Source organism: Falco rusticolus, chromosome 1 (genome assembly GCF_015220075.1).
Source record: "Falco rusticolus isolate bFalRus1 chromosome 1, bFalRus1.pri, whole genome shotgun sequence".
Lineage (NCBI taxonomy): Eukaryota > Metazoa > Chordata > Aves > Falconiformes > Falconidae > Falco > Falco rusticolus.
Genome location: NC_051187.1, coordinates 99,266,523 through 99,286,610, shown reverse-complemented (window position 1 = coordinate 99,286,610; position 20,088 = coordinate 99,266,523). Strand labels below are relative to the sequence as shown.

The 20,088-nt window shown below is 37.2% G+C and overlaps 1 long non-coding RNA gene across 1 annotated transcript; it reads left to right on the top strand.

Annotated features, from left to right (window-relative positions):
• Positions 1–1,972: 1,972 nt before the first annotated feature.
• On the top strand, positions 1,973–19,042 carry LOC119153485. The gene is made up of 3 exons (XR_005106156.1): positions 1,973–2,043; positions 15,512–15,662; positions 18,928–19,042. It is a non-coding gene; the product is annotated as an uncharacterized LOC119153485 (long non-coding RNA).
• The last annotated feature ends 1,046 nt before the right edge of the window (positions 19,043–20,088 follow it).

Here is a 20,088-nt window from a genome sequence, read left to right as displayed (position 1 = left end):
TGCTTTATCATCTGACATTTGTAACATCCATTCCCTGTTTCTTTTGTGTGCGGCTTCAATTTCTAGTGGATAAGGCAACTTAACAGCAAAATAGAGGAGTCACAGAAGTGGTGGGCAAGACTTTGGGTCCTGCATACTGAACAAGAAAATAATATACTTAAGTTTCATAAGAACACCTGCATAACGATTGGAAAAATACATACCCATTTTCAAAGAGATGCTAAGGCACATCAGAATAGTACTCTGATAAGCCATTAGCAAAATTGTAACTCTTCCATTTTGTGGATGCTGATCTCTTAGGAATTCATGTTGTAGTTCCTTTTGACCTGCACCTAGTAGTAGGTATTTTTAATTACTCATGGCTGTTTCTGAAAGTCTAGTTTGTACAGTAAATGCCAGAAGTTGTGCCTTCCCAACACGTATGACATAAACGATAAGAAACTTCTGCAGATCAAAATAAAATTCTAACACTGCTTATTGAAACTGTTGCCTCTACATACCAAATTAATGTTCATTTTATGTCCTTTTACTGTAACGAATGAACACTGATCTTTTGCAGATGACACAAAATGGGGTGGAGTGGCTGATACGCCAGAGGGTTGTGCTGCCAGCCAGAAGGACCTTGACAGGCTGGAGAAGTGGGCTGACAGGTACCTCATCAAGTTCCAGATGAGGAGAAGAAGTGCAAAGTTCTGCACCTGGGGAGGAACAACTCCAGACACCCCCACATGCTGGGAGCCGACCAGTTGGGAAGCAGCTTTGCAGAAAAGGACCTGGAGGTCCTGGTGGTTGCAAAGTTGAACATGAGCTTGTGACATCTGCCCTTGTGACAAGGAAGGCTAATGGTATCCTGGGCTCCATTACAAGGAGTATTGCCAGTAAGTCAAGGAAGGTGATCCTTCCTGTCTATTCAGTAGTGATGAGGCCACACCTGGAGTGCAGTATTCAGTTCTGGGCTCTAGAGTACATGGACATACTGGAAAGAGTGCAGCAAAGGACCATAAAGATGATGAAAGGATTGGAACATCTCTCATATGAGGAAAGGCTGAGAGAGCTGGGACTGTTTAGTTTAGAGAAGGCTTGGGGGCATCTCACCAATATGTACAAATATCTGAAGAGAGGGTGCAAAGAAGACAGAGCCAGACTCATTTCAGTGGTGCTCAGTGACAGGGCAAGAGGCACAAACTGAAACACAGGAGGTTCCCTCTGAACATCAGGAAGCACCTTTTCATTGTGAGGATGACTGGAAACTGGCACAGGTTGCCCAGGGAGGTTTTGGAGTCTCCATCCTTGGAGATATTCAAGAGCCGTCTGGACGGGGTCCTGAGCAACCTGTTCCAAATGGCCCTGCGTGAGCAGGGGTTTTGAGCAAGATGGCCTCCAGAGGTCTCCTCCAGCCCCAACCATTCTGCGAGTCTATGATGTCGGATTTGTGGCATATTACATTATTTTAATTTTGTATCACCTGACATGTTTTGGTATGCAAGAAGCAAAAACAGCCAGAGAGGTTGTTGCAGGACTCTATGCACAGTAATCTCAAACACCTAGATTAATTTTTTCTAGCTTTAGCAGTTTATAGTCATGAAAAATTTTGCTGTAATAGAGGCAAAGTCTCAGGAAGGTAGAGTTTAATACATACCCTGACTTCATTGTGGAATTTAGCCTGGCATTTTGTTCCTCTTGCCCTGTGAACATTGCATGTATTTTCACGCTCCTTTCCTTCAACAAGCTGTTCCTAGGAGGCACATATTGATTTAATCAAATCTTACAGCTGTAGCTGAGAAGTGTTCTGAATAATAATAAGGCTTTTATACTGAATATGACTTCATTTAGAAAATACTACTGATGCAAAGTGGCAGATTCATTAAACTGCATAACTGGTCAATGTGTTTATACTTCAGAAACTACTGTTTTTAAAGGTAGATCACTTGGTTATCTAATCATCTTTTATATACCTTGTTTTGCTTTACAGTGGTGTTGGAAGAACAGCTCCTGGGAACCAAAAAGTTAAGCCAATAATCCAGAATTAGCTTCAATATACAGGTGAGACTTCCCAGTTTGCTGCCTTCCTGTGTGGGGAAGGTCATGGGGCTTTTGCATGAAAACACAAAATTTATTCATTAGGTAAGTTTGCCTTTGTAAGTTGTAAAGAACTGTAGATGGTTACTTTTTAGTATGTTGAAAAGAGAAGACCTTCTGTTTGGACTATGACCATACAAATTGCTTGCTAGCATCCCTATTTCATTAGTGCAAATTGATGCAATAGAAATAGTTTTCTGTTTCTTCCTTCGATAACCAGACAAGGTGAGAAAAAGTGACCGCTGGACATTAAAGTACATTTGATCTCTTTGCTATACATTGAATTTACTTCAATTTATTGGTACTTTTTGATGTTTAAATAACCATAATTTTGAAACTACTGTTGTCCATTGATTGAGAAAGAACAACTGTTTCAGTCTTCCTCCTGTTGGTAAAACCATCATGCAACCTTGATATATAGATTGTACAGATTAAACTACTTATTTGAAAGTAAAACATAAAGACTGCTTTCTATGAGGTTCTTTTAAATTTTTACTTTAGACATTACTATTAGCTGTTGCAGAAGCAATTTTTGAGCGTTTGCACTTAGTCTCTAATCTGTGGTTTTGTTGTCTGTAATAACTATTTATTCTTCTTTTAATGTCATGTCATGCACTGATCTCACATCTTGAAAAAAAGATTAATCATGCTCACTTCTCTGAGTAGACTTTTCTTCCCTAAAATTCTACTGTGGTTTATTCTGATTATGATGCCATTTCATGATATCAATGAAATATTTTTGTTCACAACTAAGTCCAAGTAATAAAATACCTTTCTTATCAGTCTATAACATGAACTACCTAACAATTTCTGTCAGTGGAAAACCTGGAAATATTTGTTATATGTGATAGAGAAATTACATGACACTGGTAAACAGTGTGCTACAATCAAGGCACTGGAAACAGGCAATAATAAATTGAAAATCTCTGTGGCCCATGTATCCCTGCTTATTTAGAAGACAGTGGGACAGAACTTGCCTTAAGGAAACAGTGCACAAGGACATTGTAGCTTACCTTGGTGGCACTGAAGGTTATTCTATACACATAACAAAACTTCAATCTGGATCTTTTACATTGCAGTAGGGAAAAATGTCCTAGCTGCTATGACTAGTTACTATAATGGCTGATTGCTTACACAGATCATATCAGGTCCTGCTTCCAGGGAAAACACACTGGGAAAATCTAATTATATAAACAGCCAAATAAAAGCAGCTACAAGAGAAATAAGCAATATACTTTCTGCTGGAAAAGAGGCAGAAAAAAAATATGTCACTGGGTGTTGTACATGATATCCCTGGGTGTTGTACCTGCTCCAGCATTAAGCATCTAGTTCAGGATATATGATGACAGAACTTCCAGGCTATGTGGCAGCACATGGAAATGAAATTCACTCTGGCAGAACACAGAGGTAAATGTTGAATTCAATTAAAAAGTTCCTTGATTTGCAATAACAAGTCATATCAGATTGTTATTTTTTTTTTTTGAAAGGTTTTTGGTTTTTGTCCTCATAGAAATTCTGAGGGTTTTTTTGACAAATGCAAATTTCATAATATTACCAGATACCTCCCCTTTGGGAAAAAATCTTATTGATATTATAGTCACAGACAACTATGAGTCAAGTGGAGAATCTATCAGAATTTCATTGTTCTTCATTCAACTATATATCTCTTCACAGTTTTAGGAAACTGTCATTACTCATGTTTAGAAGATGGAAGAAATTTTTAGATTTTGTTTTAGTTGATTTTTTCCCATAACAGGAACAGAAATCTTTAAACAGAATGTTGTTTAATGCTGTATTATTCAACTAACAAAAATCATATGAGACTCAGAGTTGTCTGAAATATTATTCTGTTTGAACTCTTTCCCCTTTTTCCATAATATCATTTCACTATACCCTACCTGCATTTGTGTCAGCATGATTGCCTTTCTGCACTCCGATTTTGATATCAAATATTGCAAATTCTCAAACGTCAATAATTTATTATTTTTATAATAGAGGCCTCTGGCACTATTACATTAAAAAACAATAAAGGGATAAACATAATACAGTAACATCACAGGGTAGGGCAATTTTTGGCATTCAACATTTGTTTAAGAAATTAATTTATGAGGATTGATACATTTTGAAAATATATATTTTCACTAAATTGTAATTCTGGAACATATTGGGACTTTATTGAGCTGAAGGTTTTATTGATGCAAAATACGCTACCATGGGACCAACAAATCAAGGTCTGTCATAGATAGATATTATTTTGCAGTGCATCCAGATACAATACTTGCCCAGTTAATTAGTTGCCACTCTCCCCCAAACCTCAAAATTTAATCTGCAATAACTGGAACAAAGAAGATTGAAGTTTAAGAATGGTATGCATGACTTTTTCAAATTTCATTTAGTGTATCACAGAAGAAAATCCAGTCTAAAGAAAACTAGGTGTTTCGAGACAGAGTGTAAAAATGATTTATACACAAACCCTTTCAAAACCAAAGAAGAATAAAACCAACAAAACCAAGGACAAATAATTACTAGACTTCTTTAGGAAATTTTCCAAACAGTGCCTGGAGATTATTAGTAATTGTATGACTAATCTTGCCTCATGTTTAGAATGTCACTCTTTGGTGTCTGAACAATTCTATAGTGTTAAGAAAACTGGAATTAAGTGAAGACACACACTGGTGGAGTTACCAGATGCGGTCACTAAGGAAAACAAGGTAACTCACCTGTTTAGATAAAAATCTCCCTTGCTATCGCTCAGCACTTTGTGGCTACAGGGATTGTGGCATACTGTACCCCTGAAATTTCTCCATATACCACATTTTAATGAAAAATGAATAGGAATGGTACAGTGTTGCCACTAAAAAAATCATCTTCATTATTCAGGATTTACAAAGCTCCAACAGGATTGAAAATTGGTTTGTCTAGTCAGTATTTTCAGTCTTTCTTCATCATTTAATCTGTGCAAGATGACAGACACTCTATCCATACACTTGGCTTTTGATGTCATTACTATTTTCTTCTATTTTAAATTTGCAAGAGGTACTGCAGTGTAACTTGCAGGCTGCTGAGCTGTCAGATACATGGGTTCTTTTACCTCAGTATCCCTTCTCAAAACTTTAATACCCTAATCTTTCTTACATTTCACCTGTAGTTGTAGATAAGTTATTTGATAAACCATAAATTGTACCTGTAATATAGGAGATCACATTTAAAAGTATATGGTAGCTAGGCATTTCTTTCTGGCTTTAAGATTCTAAAAGTCATACTACTTTTTATATCTATTTTGCCAATTGCACATTATCTTATGTATGCGCTCACCATCCTTATATAAGAGACATAAAACTTTCTGAATACAGATAGTGTTGGTGTTTCTTTCCATAGCGAGAGTAGGATTTTGTATAGAAATTCAGGAAAGCTAAAAGAGCAAAAGTTTTAAGTCAGAAGCTTATGTGAAACCTGACTTTTATTTATTTACTTGAACATATGTAATTTTTGTGAATATAATACACCTGCACCTTGAAGGCAGATGCACTGGTATTTTCAGATTTCCCTCAAATCCTAATAAACACATCTATGTACTAATTTTGTCTATGTCAACATTATGCAGTATAAAAAGATACATTAATCCTGTTACATGGTAAATTAATCAATAGGCTATGGATATTTCCATTCCTTAATACAACAGCAAATAATTCTGGTTTGCTCTCCATAAACTGGAAGTTGTCAGAGTAGCAGAGATACAGGAAGCAATGAGGGTGAGGTTACAGAGATGTGGACACTTTATTTAGGTGAGCTATGTTTGGGTTTATTTTCAGTTTCCTGTATTTCACTTAGAGGGCTCCGGGCTGTCTATCTTGTCAGCTTTAAAAATAAGGCCTTGCCTTGTTTCAAAGGTGAGTGGTTGCTTTTGACAAGTGGATGCCTGTTACCAAACTTGCACTTTCTGCTTCAGAAAGATATTTCACTGCCTCCTACTTATGTAAGTAGATTGCTCTGACCAGATTAATTAGACGAGAAAAATATTCTAAAAATATTTTTTCTTCTGATCAATTTTCCATCAAAACCTTAACATATACTCTATTCCTTGAAATGACTTGTTGTTTGGTGGATAGCAGAATGTAAAATAATTGACCATAGGTACTCTGGTGATTTAGTCCATTGTGCAAATATTTAGAAAGAAAAGTGTCTATTAGTTCGTGACTGTTACAAAAAGAGGCCAATAAATCTAATACACCTCCTCAAATTTGATGAGATAATTTTTTCAGCATATTCAACCAACTGTGAACAGTAGAAAATGTAGATGGAATCCCCTCATTACCTACTGCCTTTAAAGAGTTGTTTTCTTTGAGCATGTTTAACGCATCCTATATTTTGAATTAGATTTAGGAAAAAGACTTACTGAGATGAAAAACACAAAATTCACATTTTTCTACTTGTGTAGTCTCAGGAAAAAAGCTCTTTCTTTTTGAGATTGTTAAAATTAAGCCTTCAAGATAATACTGTGCTAGATAAAACAGATTATCGTGTCCTTTGAAGCATTATTTTTTAAAAATAGAACCCTACACATAAACATTCCTTTATAAGTCATGATTAAAATGGGCCAGTATCTGAATTTATTCTATACAAGCAGATCTCCTAACTTTAAATACATATTTTGGCACTTACGAAAATAATTCCATGGAGTCAATTTAAACCCAGTCTTCCAAGTTTGCTGCAAACACCTGACTAGACAAACTACACCCCTATTGAAACAGACACTTGTCTTTTTGACAGATAAATAATAATAAAAGTTTATTTGGAAGAGTCGTACTGCTGAATTAGTTTCTTGTGCATTTATGACATGAATATTAGAAACTCTGATGGTACAAGATCTGTATATCTGAATTGAAGCCCAAGTTTGATTCCCAACTACAATTAAAAAACCCAAACAAACAACACAATAAAACAAAACTAGAAGAAGCAAGTATGAGTTTACTTCAACAAACTGTGACACTACAACAAGGACACTACAATAACAAGATGATAAGTAAGAAATGTGCTGAATATGAAATTATCTGTCTATGCATTCTGCTAATTAGGTCTTCTAATTAGTAATTGTAGTACAAGAACTAAGGCACTTCAGCTTGGAAATAGATGATTGAGAGGAGGTATAATAAAGACTCTGAAATAAAAAAAATATTATGGAGAAAGGTTTACACAGAGTATTTACTTATTGCTGCTTAAAATGGAAGAGCTAGTTGTGATCAAGCATAGTGCCAGGCAGAAGATATTAAGTAAATTACAGAAACTAGTTTTGCAAAGTGTATACTTATATTGTGGAACTAATTTGTAAAGCTGTGGTGGTTAAAAGAGTAAATAGTAATAGCAGAGGGATTAAGCAAATTAATTAACTAGGGCAGGGCAGGCACAGACATAGTCTTATTTCTGGAACCTGGAAGGACAGAGAGGTGAAAAAATCTTTCTGTATTTTTCCTATTTCATGTGTTCTACTTGCAGTTATTTACTACTGGCTTCCTTGAGAAGCAAGACATGGGAATGTTTGGACCCATAATTATAGATGTTGGACTACCTGGGAAATAAGAAACTAGAAGTGTCTGTCCAAACTTAAGCAGCTTTCGTACAGAGATTACAGGTCGAGTTTTCTTCAACTTGTAAGGAAAATGATGGAAGTGAAAGTCATACACACGTGTAAAGCCATTGATGATATAGGAAAAATACGTTTTTCACCTGCTACTGTAAAAGATGGCACAATGAGTAAATCAGACCTTAGTTTTGATCCCCTATGACAGCTATTAGATAACAGTTAATCCTAAAAGAAATGGAAATGTTAAATCAGGCTTTCAGAAATATACTAAAACATTCTTGAAACCCCTGGTAGGCATTTGTCTATTTTAGGACAGGGATTGTTATTTTCTTATGCAAACCCACACTGGGCATTACCAGAATAGACTGGCATAAAATAACAATTATTATTGAGAACATTTCAGTAATAAAATGATGTAGTAGAAAATAAACCTTTAAAACAACTTTCTGGAAGGAATAATCTGGATCACATAAAAAAAAAAGCCTGTATGAAAGAAACATACAAAAAAATAAAGTAATTGAAGGTTTTTTAAGGAAACAAAGCTTATTCTGAAAAACCAATTATCTGCATGAAAAAAGTATATGAATTACAGAATTTATCTAATATGGTCTCTAGTCACATTAAGGATTTAGGTTTAGCATAATAAACATTTTCTTATGGTGACAACAGCCAAGCACTGAGATAGGACTGCACAGGAACGTTGTGAAATTTCAGCAACAGATGCACTTGAAAATCACACATGACAAATGTTTGAAATGGTGTATTTAGACTTGATCCTAGTTTGAAAGAATGGGACGGACTGTATGATCTTTCCTGTCCCCTTTCAACTGTATTATTAAAAATTTGTATTATTCTATGATTTACTGAGAGTATCTGACATTTACTCAGCTTCATTATTACACAGAGCCATATCCCCAAAAAGGACTTTGCTAAAGGTTAGATAACAGAACCAAGATCTCTCAATCCCAAGCGGAAAGCCTCAAAATCCTGATTAATAATTGCCAAGCCCTGCAGATGTGTAAACACCACATAGCACTCTTGAGGATCACACAGGAGAGTTTCTGAAGAACCGTGAAGTTCCTCACCCACGTGTGCTGCAAAGTTATGCAGCTGTTCAGGTATCAGCAGTACAGGCATGTAAGTAACTGCACTGTGGTAGAGAAACACATGAGTGAGCTGTGAGTTAAAGCTGGTCTAAGTCACCATTGGCAAAGTAGCTGCAGAATAAGGGATTTTGTGCAGGCAGTTTACCTTGCTTCTCAGACAGTGCACAGCTATGTCAGGAAGATAAATGCTGTGGCGACGTTGTCAGGCTCGACATGACTGAATATCGTTTTGCCTTCTCATAAGACAAACCTAAATCTAAAACCTGAGTTGTTCTTCATCTCTCTCAAAAGACTAACACAACCAAATGTGCTCTGAAAATATCTATTCTACAGTCTCTGATCTGGGCTTATAATACACTGCAGGAATCTGACTTCATATGCAGGTGGACAAAGTGCCTCTTGCCTATTTATACACCCTTCAGACGTCTGCAAAAGCTAACTAAGAAAAGCAAGAAAACTCAGTAAGCCTACATAGGTATTTTCCTGCTTAAAAGTGTGGAGATTGCAAAATATTACCCTTTTACTCCAAATAGCCCCTTAGATTGCAGAAGACCTGGGTAGAATACTGTTTGGCTGTGAAAGGCTTCAAGCCCGCATCTCTATTTTCCTAGGTAATGCTGTAACTTCCAGGTCACATATTACTCTTAAGCAGTACTTTCAAGCCTCCCTTTTGAAGCACTCCACTCATCAGCAGAGCGGGGTAGTGAAAAAAAACCCTCCTATCTTTATGGAGTGGTTGGGGGAATTCTGTGTTCCTCTGTGTGTTTCAAGGACAGGGTGCATTGATCAGTGAAGAACTAGGGACAGAAATAGATTTAAAATACCATTTCTCTGCAGAAGTGCCTGGCCCAGTGCTACAAGTGTTGCCCAATACAATGAGCTGATGCTTATTTTTATTCTGAAGCACTAAGTCAGAAGCTTTTACAATAAAACAGGCTTAAGATATAATATTTCTTCTCAGATTGTTTTTATGTTCTATGTCTGAATCTTGGGAAGTTATTGCTGAACATACTTGTTATATTTCCCTCTCTGAGACTCCTGTCTACATAAGCAAACTAGGAAGTCAATGTGCTTGGCCCAGAGGTCTGGAGTCTGCTCTGGAGGCCAAGCATCTGGGACCTTAGGCAATATGTGCTCAACACTGTCAGTGTCACTGAGTTTTACAGATACAGCTCACAGTCCACAGATGGTAGGCTTGTTTTAAATGCTTTTCTTTCCATGTAAAATACCGCTTCTATGTTTCCCACATTTCAGTGGGACTTCTCAGCTCCCTACAGATAAGCATTAACCAAGACTATCAGCTGACTGGAGATAACTGGCCCTCAAAATGGACCTCATTCTACCCTTCCACTACGTTTCTGAGAGTTAGCTAGTGAGATTGCTCTTCTCTGGGGAAAAATTTAGAGGAAGTAAAACTCAGACAAAGCTATGCTTATTTCACATGCATACTGTTAAATCTTCACAAGCTTTCCTTTCTAATTTTCAGCAAAACACCTGTCCTTCCTTGAGAAGTTACTTAGTGTTGCACTGCTTGCTATTCCAATATTTCTACCTGATTATTTCTATGGTGTAACTTCTGACATGGGAAGAAACTATCTGGATTTAACTTGGCAGCAGCAAAAACATCCTTAGAGTCAGATCAGGCAGGTTAGAATAGTCTTTCAATGGAAGCAAAAGAATCTCTGTATCTTCAGTCACTTAAAATGATACCAGGCAAAACATTCCATTGCTGCATTGACAATTTGTGCAACAATTTTACTTAATTTGTCTATTATTCCTGTTGACCAATGGTTTTCTCAGAAACTTTTCTGTAATAGATTTCAGCATGTCTGTTTTTCAGATTAAAAATAGAGAGCCTTGAATGTCTCAATTATATTTCTAATGATAAAAGCATGTACTCAGTATGCACAAGCACTTTTAGTGAAATTAATTGGGGAAATCTGTCGGATTCTCACTTTCCTTTTTTTTTTTATTTGTTTTATTTTTTTTGTTCCGATGCCTTTAAGAGAAAGATTTCATCTGTGCATCTGTGGACACAAAGTATTTGCACAAAAGGTTGTAGGATACCAATAGATGACAGTTGGTAAAGGTTTGGGTGGGATTTTTTACAACATTATTCTGTTCAGAAGATTGAGTCTGTCTATCCTTTCAGTGGTAGGGAATGTAAGCCCCTTTGCAGGTGTTATGAGATCCACACTGATAGAGTCAAGTGGTAGGAGATGATAGGCATAGGTCATGGGCTGGGAAGCAAAGTCCTATGCATTTCACGTCCATTAAGAAGCTTCCACATATCAAATTCATAGTGCCTATTTTTTTATGTCCACTACAATTTGTTGTGCTATGTTCATGTGATCAATGAAAATACAAACCATCCCCTCAAAGGTTATAGGACTGTAGGATAAGTGAGGTTGGAAGGGACCTTTGGAGGTCCTCTCGTCCTTGCCCCAAGGCAGGACCAACTACAAAGCCAGATCAGGTGGCTCAGGGCCTAAAGTTGCCCTGATTGTAATGTGACAAAAAGCTGAGAAAGGCAAACTAACAAATGGTCTCAAAACTTATCTTTCCACTTGCCATCTGTGTCTTTTCTAGGGCACAATATTATTCATCTGTTTCTTTCAAGTGAAATTTTAAAAGGCTTTCCTAGCTGCACAAACTCCACACAGTCTTACTGGGATCCCTTTGAAAGTCATCATTTTCATCACTTCTGAGGCCTGGTTTTGGATCTTCACCTTGCCATAAATCAGCTCCTCGCCACTGCAACCTCCCCTCCTATAGGTTACTGCTTTTTTTCTTTTTTTCCCTCTTGTCTGACCAGACGATAATCTTCTCCCCACTCAGCTTCTCTCCACCCTGTCCCAACTTATTGTATTATTGAAGCTGCCCCCAACATACATGCATGCTTTCTTCCAAGAAAAGAAACTATTCTAGAGATTCTCACCTGATCCAGGGCCAAACAAGCAAGACAAAGTACCTCACCTATACCTTTTCAAACATTGATAACAAGAGTGCATCTTATGATACACTGAAAATAAGCAAATGTAATGCAACCACCACAGTGTTCTTAAGGAATATTTTCAAAGTGACTTAGGGATACCAGATACAGATGAATTGTACCCAAACAGACAGGTTAAGCTAGTTTTTGAAAGCGAAGGTGAAAGCCTAGATTTGTTCTCTTTTAAATGTCTATAGAAGTTCTAAGTCCCAACCTTTCCCAGCTCATGCTTTGGCAGCTACTTCTGACAACTAGCATCTGGTTTCTCACATGTAAATTGCCTGTTAGTTAGGGTGTGTAATTGACTCTGGTTAGTCTAATTTAAGTAAATATTCTCAACTATATTGATTACTTAGAACTTAGCTATAAAATAATCACATTCTCAATGGACACTATGTGAATTACTAAGATTTTTCAGGCCCAAATGAGATTTTTTTAATGTTTTAATAAATATGTTGTACCTTTTTCGTAAATGAAAACAAGGAATACTAGCCATCTCTCTGTTATATGATCCAGTCTATTTAACCAAAATTAAATTTGGCAGAGGGCCGAATTCTTGCAATTTTTCACTTATAAAATTTGTAACAGTTTCTGTTTAATAAGACCTCAACATGAGGAACACCAGCCAGATGAATTAATAATTCTATCTAAACCAGAATGCATTTTAAATATTCTAAGCATTTCTTGACTTAAATAAATTCTTTATGTTTTTCTTTCCTAACAAATTAACACTTCATAGTCTGAGATGGATACAGAAAGCCCTCTGAAATTAGGCATATGGGCCTAATATGCCCATATTTTATGGTAACTCAATCAGATAAGAATTTATTCATTTTAGTTTTCTGTCATTTGGGCTTTTGAATATTTTTTATTGACTGAAACTTTTTATGGGTCTTTATATTACGTAGATGAGGGGTTACATTCTTTAAATGTAAACATTTAGCCAGCCATATGATGGAAAGGTATTAGATTTACTTTTTCTCTCTAGAAAAGATCACAGCTGATCCCCCCACCATTTAATTGCCATAATTTTCAAATAGTGAATTTCTTCACATTTACCCAAGAGCATAAATTCCTAAGGATTTAGATTTTTGGGGGTGTCATGGTTTAACCCCGGCTGGCAACCAAGCAGCATGCAGCCACTAAGAGGGATGGGGAGGAGAATCAGACGGGAATGTAAAAGTCAAGGGTTGAGATAAGAACAATTTAAGAATTTAAACAGAATAAGGAGGTAAGAACAACAATAATAACAGTAATAATAATAACAAAATGGAAAGGTGGGGAAAAAAGGGTAAGAACAAAAGCTGTGCATGCAGGCAGAGCAAAGCAAGGAATTCATTCACCACTTCCCATGGGCAGGCAGGTGTTCGGCATCCCCAGGAGAGCAGGGTTCCATCACACATAATGGTTACTCAGGAAGACAAATGCCATAATGCCAAATGTCCCCACCTTCCTTCTTCTACCCCCAGTTTATATACTCAGCAGGATGTCATATGGTATGGAATATCCCTTTGGCTTGTTTGGGTCACTTGTCCCGGCTGTGTCCCCTCCCAATTTCCAGTGTGCCCCCCCCCAGCCCTCTGGCTGGCAGGGCCCGAGGAACTGAAAAGTCCTTGAATTAGTATAAACATCATCCCAGCAACAACTAAAACCATCAGTGTGCCATCAACATTGTTCTCACATCAGAGCCAAAACACAGCACTGCACCAGCTACTAAGAAGAAAATTAACTCTATCCCAGCTGAAACCAGGACAGGGGGACACTGATGAACATGTGCTGTCATGAACTAGGTAATAAGCCTTGCAACAACTTTTGATGATTCCAGTCTGGTATTTTCCCTGCATAAGTTTATTTATTTACATTGTCATGTTAATTTTGATTTTAAGTCATGGCATATATATAAGTTTTACTTTCATTTTTTTTCCTCTACCTGGTACATAATCTGACAATAGATTCTATTTTCAAGGTTTCACAATTGCTCCTCCAATATTCCATATAACTGACTTTATCTATTTCTTTTGGTAGCCGGAGTATATATATAATGTACTGTGTTGCGCATAAATATACATATATATATACAAATATATATATACACAATATAAATATATAGTGTCATGGATATCTTCTGTGCATCTCCTATGGTGCCCTAAAACCATGTATGATGGTGCAAGACATAAAATTGAAAGTGTTAATTATTGTTCGATGAAAATAATGACACAGTGATATTGATGTGTGGGTCATCAAAGAAAACACTTTTTATGGTGCAAATATGTTATTTGATACTACCTTTATTTTAATAGCAAAATGCTTGGTTGCTGGCTTAATTTCTCAAGGTGCATGGAAAATGATCTCCCCAAATAGGTATACTTAAATGTAAATTCTGTAGTTGATTGATGCTATGATATTATTTTTTAAAGCATTACAATTCATTAGAAGTGATTACTAACTGGTTTTCATTTGCATATATGAACGTGCATTCACCTGTTCCAGAGATAACAGAGGGTCTGGCTGATCTGGGGATGTACCTGTAGGGAACATCTGTAGTGCCAGGTCCCAGTACTGAATTCCTACACAGGCAGTGTACTTAAGTTCAGATCCTCCATGAAGCAAGTGTAACAGTTATATCTGGAACGTGTTTGGTGTATCTGGTGTATCAGGTACCTTTTCACTTCAGCAAATCAAGCCTTTTTTTCACGCAAAGGGGATGAGTGCCTTGCGCACCTACTGCCATATAACAGGGGCACCCTTCACCCACAACCTCCATTCTGAGTGTGTGCAGCATTTGTGCTGCCTGTTGCTGCTGTCACTGTTAGTGATTCACATGAGATCTGTGACCAGGAGGCCTGCTACAAGCCATTTTCAACTTTTGATAGCTAAACAAAATGTATTGTTGCCTGATCTGCCCCAAAGGAAGAGCACACACTTTTTGGTGAGCAAGGTTGCTTGCTCCTGCTCTCTTCTCACCCTCATAACAAAATGGGTTACACACTCATAGGGTGGGTTGGACTCAAGTATATAGGGCAACACACTTTCTTTGAGGAATCACATCCCCAAGAAATGTGGCAAGAAATAGCCATCATCTTATGAAACCTGGCTATGCCAAATGGTGCCAGTAGAAAGAGAGCATAAGCAGAAGGACAAAATTTGTCATGAGGATATGAAGGAGAAAAGCAAGATATTAAGTAAAACAGTGAGACTCAGTTCTTAGTTTCTCCTATTGCCAACATGAGTGTCCCAAGAACCAGTGGAGTTTCTAACCACATACCTTTTCTAGTCTTTTCTTCTTTTATCGTATCATATCTCTGAAGCATTGCCAGAGGAAGATTGTCTGGCATTGGGAACTTTTCAGAAGTTTGGGAAAGTGTATGAAGGCTCTGAGTTGAGCTGTAGTGGTTTGTGCACTTCTGAAGTCTGTAAGTCAGACTACAGAAGGATGTACAGGCAAGGGAGCACTGGCACTGGCCTGGTCTCTCTAGCAGTCTCCTGTAAGTTGCAAGTGGATTTAGGGACTCTGGTTGTTCCAGGAAAAGGGGAATAATCACTGAGGTTATGCCAGCTGTTTTTGCAGTGCAACTACCCTATGCCATGCTCTTGGCTGGTCAGGCCCAAGGGTAGACTTACATCATGTACAGCAGGTGTATAATGGTGACTACAGACTGTCATTTTGACACATCCAGAACTGCCCTGAGTGTCTTTTGTACATGACATTTGCTTAGGACTACCATCTCAAATGGCTTTGTTTCTGGTTGGCAGTGTAAGAGCAGGAGCTTGAGGTGCTAAGCTGCAGTGGGAGATGCTGACAAGGTGATCCCTGACACCTGACCATGGCTGACCTCCTAAGAGCCCCTAAAGTGCCTGCCCTGTGCCTGCTCACCAGTCCTTGTCTTGTTCCTCTCTGCTGGTGGTAAGTTGAAGCTGTCATTTTCCTTGCTGGACTTCCAGTTCTTGATTCACTCTGCCAGTCCCATTCCTGTCTATGGATTGAGGGGTGTACCAGACTGTGCTTGAACACAGCTGCAGTGCAACCTTGGGGTGTAGGAGTGGGAGTCTGTGTGATGTCCAGAGCCTGTGACTTCAGGCAGGCATGGGAGGAAGGAGAATCAGAGAAGTCCCTCGGTAAACCACATCCATAATCAATTTGCTATTGACACAAAGCCACAGAAAGCAGCAGTCCTGCCAGAAAAATGACTTGCAAGATTTCAGTTTGTTTTCCAGGTGGAGCAAACTAAGGACATTTTCTTGTCAAATACATACAGTGCATACAGTTTCTGTATCCACTGCTGGAGGGCTGTGCTTTGCTGGACAGCTGAGGTTTGAGTGCTAGAATAGTCTTGTTTGCTGAACAGCAAAACAGTCTAGCTAGGCTACAGAGACTGTCTGTATTCCTCCTTCCTTTTCCAGTTTCAAAATTGAAAACTGCTAAGCTTAATGGAAACACTATCTATCCCCTTATCTTTGGAGAGATATGCCATCTGCTCTTTAACCATCTGTTCCATTTATTTTTCAGTTTTTCCATTTTCACTACTTAGTATAAAGGAGTCAAGCACATATTTCTGAGACTTGCCTTCAAATTCTGTCTCCACAGGAATTACTTTCATATGTGATTCACTTGCATTTGTGTAGTTCTGCTGTGAAGGAGCAGTCTGTCTATAAGATTGTGCTGTTCCTTTCTCAGTTGTTGCTGATTTACCTCTGTGGTCTAATTTGATTTTCATTCCTGCAGTCCTGAAGGCTACTGGTGGGTAACTTACGCAGATCATTATGGAACACACTTCTTTCCTGTGGGTAGCCAGGAACAATGAATGGCAATGAAAGACTGTGCTCTTTACCAGAGGATTAAACAACCATGATACAAAGTGAATTTATATTTTTTCGATTAGATTCTAAATAGTTGATAATGGAGCAATTTTGTCCTTGATGTGGGAGAGCTCCTAGAAGAGTAGAGTCTTTGAGAATTTAATTCTCTCTGGGGTGGTTGAACACACCCTGAACCTTACAAGCTTCCAGGCTTAATGGGCTTTCCTTCCAGCTTGCCAGATCTAATTAAAGGCAGACTCTGTTCCAGTACGTTATTCTCTTAGCTTTCATAAAATCACTTGCATTTGCATAAGCTTGTCAAAACTCATATTCAGTCCTGCCCAGCTTCCTGAATGAAGCAGGAGATATCCTTTCTTTTTCTTATGGCCATCATGGTCTTCTGAATTAATGGTTTGAGTCTTTGCTTCTGCAACTGTGCCCCTGACAGGTAGTGCATTTCTCATTAATAAGATATTGCACTTGTTCTGGTGTCACACTGCTGTTGCACAGTAAGTCTGTTCCCTAGTCAAAGAAAAAGTAATTCAAATGGTCTGGGAAGCTGTCTCTATAAAAGTGGTTGGCACTACATGATGGCACAGATGTATCCTAGAGAAAGAAACTTCACAAAATATTCAATATTAGATATTTTTACATTCACAGAAAAACTCATTGAATTTACATTGTTGTCTTACTTGATTTACAACTTAATAGGCATTAGTATCTTTAGTTGTGATTATGACATATAAGCTCTAAAAATAATATGGAAAATAGGGTGATAGGAAGCCAAAAAAACTCCTACAAAATCTTTGTAAAGATATTGGCCTTGCTTTGAAAAATTGGGTAATAGCAGTCTAAGGCAATTGACTCTCCTTTTCTTGTTATATATATTTGTTTTATTTGCTTCTGCAATGGAAACATTAAATAGAAAGAAGAAGAGCAGGATCCATCATGACTCTAGTTCTCTCCATCCAGAAAATTTGCAAACTACTTTACAAATCATACACTGTCACTCTATTGATAACATAGCTTCTTTATAGTGAAATAGGATGCTTATCCATGTAAAGCAACTCTGTAAATATGTTTGTGGCTGATACTGTAGCGTATTGCATCAAATGCAAATTCCAGTGTGATTTTTTGGGTAGATAAAGTGTAATTATCCACTTTAAGTTTTAGCTAGGGCCATTCAGCCATATGCTTAATTTGTTCCTACTACTTTGTAATATCTGAGTGCTTCACTGGACATTAATGGCTTTAACTTCATAATACCATTGAGATATGGTAGTACAATTAACTTTATTATGCAAAAGCAGAACCAAGACACTGAGAAACATAGATTCCAAATTAACTTCAATTGAGAAAAGAAAATATTTGGTCAGCTTAATCTGGCCTTGGATCACACCCAAGCTTATATATGAAACCTGGAAAGACTCTATTGTTGGCAAACAGTCTCTTAAGCAAAAAATTATTCTATTATGAAGGGGTAATGGGATCTTTAATCAGTGCAAGTGATATGAGCTGTAGTTTGAAATGTCAAGAACACTGAAATGTCAGTATTTGTACTAAGCAGTCACCAAGAAAAAAAATAACAGTAGTTCTCTCCTGAAGGAAAACCAATTACACTGGACAGCCTTTCATACTAATTTCTAATTGAATAGTAAAATATTTGAGTTGTGATTACAACAGAATTACTATCCCTGAAACCTTCAGGTGTGTATCTATTAAAAGCACTTTCTTGCTGCAGGCATTTTCGTAAAATAGTATCAGCAAAGAACTCCTACAGTGAATGCATCCATGCATCTGTTAGTACTGTTGGTTTCACTCAGGAAAACTGTCTCCTCACACCACGGATTCAGACAGCATCTCTGATAGAAGGACTGCAGGCCTGATGTAACATCAGTGCACAAAATGCTGTACACAGAAATTGCTAGAAATATAAATGTTAAATTGGCAATGTATTATAAAAATACTGGTAGATCTCTAGCTGATATGATTTAGCTCTTAGAGAACTCACTATGGACTTCTATATTAAGGTGACACCAAGAAAATGCTAACATTTCAGTAATTTTTAAAGTTCTTTTTATCCTCTTTGGTATTTGTAACTGTAGTGAGCTTCAGTGTATCCAGCTCCAGCTTCTGTCAGGATTAAAAAGCTCCACAAAGCTCATTACAATTACGTGTATCAGTAAAGACTACAGTAACATCCATGCTAAAAAAGAAGTTATAAATTCCCTAGTGAGAGAGGTTAAACTGAAACCTTCAGCTCAAGGTCTTATTATGTACTATTACTCAGATAAACTCATCTGAGTATATCTGAATATATATTGTTGGAATGCTCAGTAATTAGAAACTTTTTAATAATTTTTACTCTTAAGAAGGGGGAAGAAAGACAGAGAAACTTTGATGTTCATCCACATGGGATTTCATAACTCTAATGGATCGATTTGGACCACTGTAATGACCCAGCGATACTGCATGACGTTTTGGTATGTCAGCTTTCGTAGAACAGCTTTTCCACACCTGTTCTTTATGTTACTGCCCACCTGATTTTTGGAATGAAAGCCTACTTCTGGACCCAAGTTACTTCCAAGGCGGTTGGATCTAAGCAACAGGTGGTTAGTGTCTGCCTCTGACCATCACAACTTGCTTTAAGGTTCTCTTTTCCCCTTTGGTCCTGTTCTTTAGATATAGGTTTATTTAGCTGTAGTAACCAAAACATTCTGCAAACAAAACTCTCACCTTCCAGATCACCTCAGTAGTTTATTTATACCTTTCTCTTAAATTTTCTATTTTGTACTGAGAGTAATTTGACACATAGTTTGCATCATAATTATAGAAAAGTCCAAATAGTTGTTTCCCTTTTTGATTATTATTTGTGTGTTTGTTAAGCAATCAAAATTATTCTAGGAGTCAGAAACATAAAAAAGACACAAACCCTTCCTCAGGGTAATCAGTGTGAGACACTTACAGAAAGAACCATTGACAGAGCAAAACCAGATCATTTATGATCTAATATGAAGCAAATCACCTTGATCTTTAATCTGAAAAATCAGAAATTTATATCAGATTTTTCAGCATATTATTGGACAAAATTCAATAAACTGAATCTTAGAAAATTACTTTTCAGTTCTGTCTGTTCCAAATCAAACTCTTACACAAGTGTTGGGTTATGATTCAAATGTTGTCATCTATAAGCAGAATTTCAGCTACATCTTATAAGGTTTTCTGATATCTCTTGTTATAGCTTTCCTGTTCACATACTCATTTTCTGATTTTTTTGGCAAAGCCATACTGTATTTTTTTTTTCCCCAATGAAATTAACATTGCATATGCTGCCATCATATTTGAAAATTTCTTGTGTGACCTTTTGTTATCTAGGTATATCTTACCTGCTTATATTTAAACTCCCTGAAGCAATGGTAAAGAATATCAGCCTCTTGCTCCTTTTCTTGAAGCAGACTGAGTCATCAATATCTTTTTTATATTTAATATATTAGCATAAATATCAATCATCCATTCCAGTTTTGGTAAAAGAA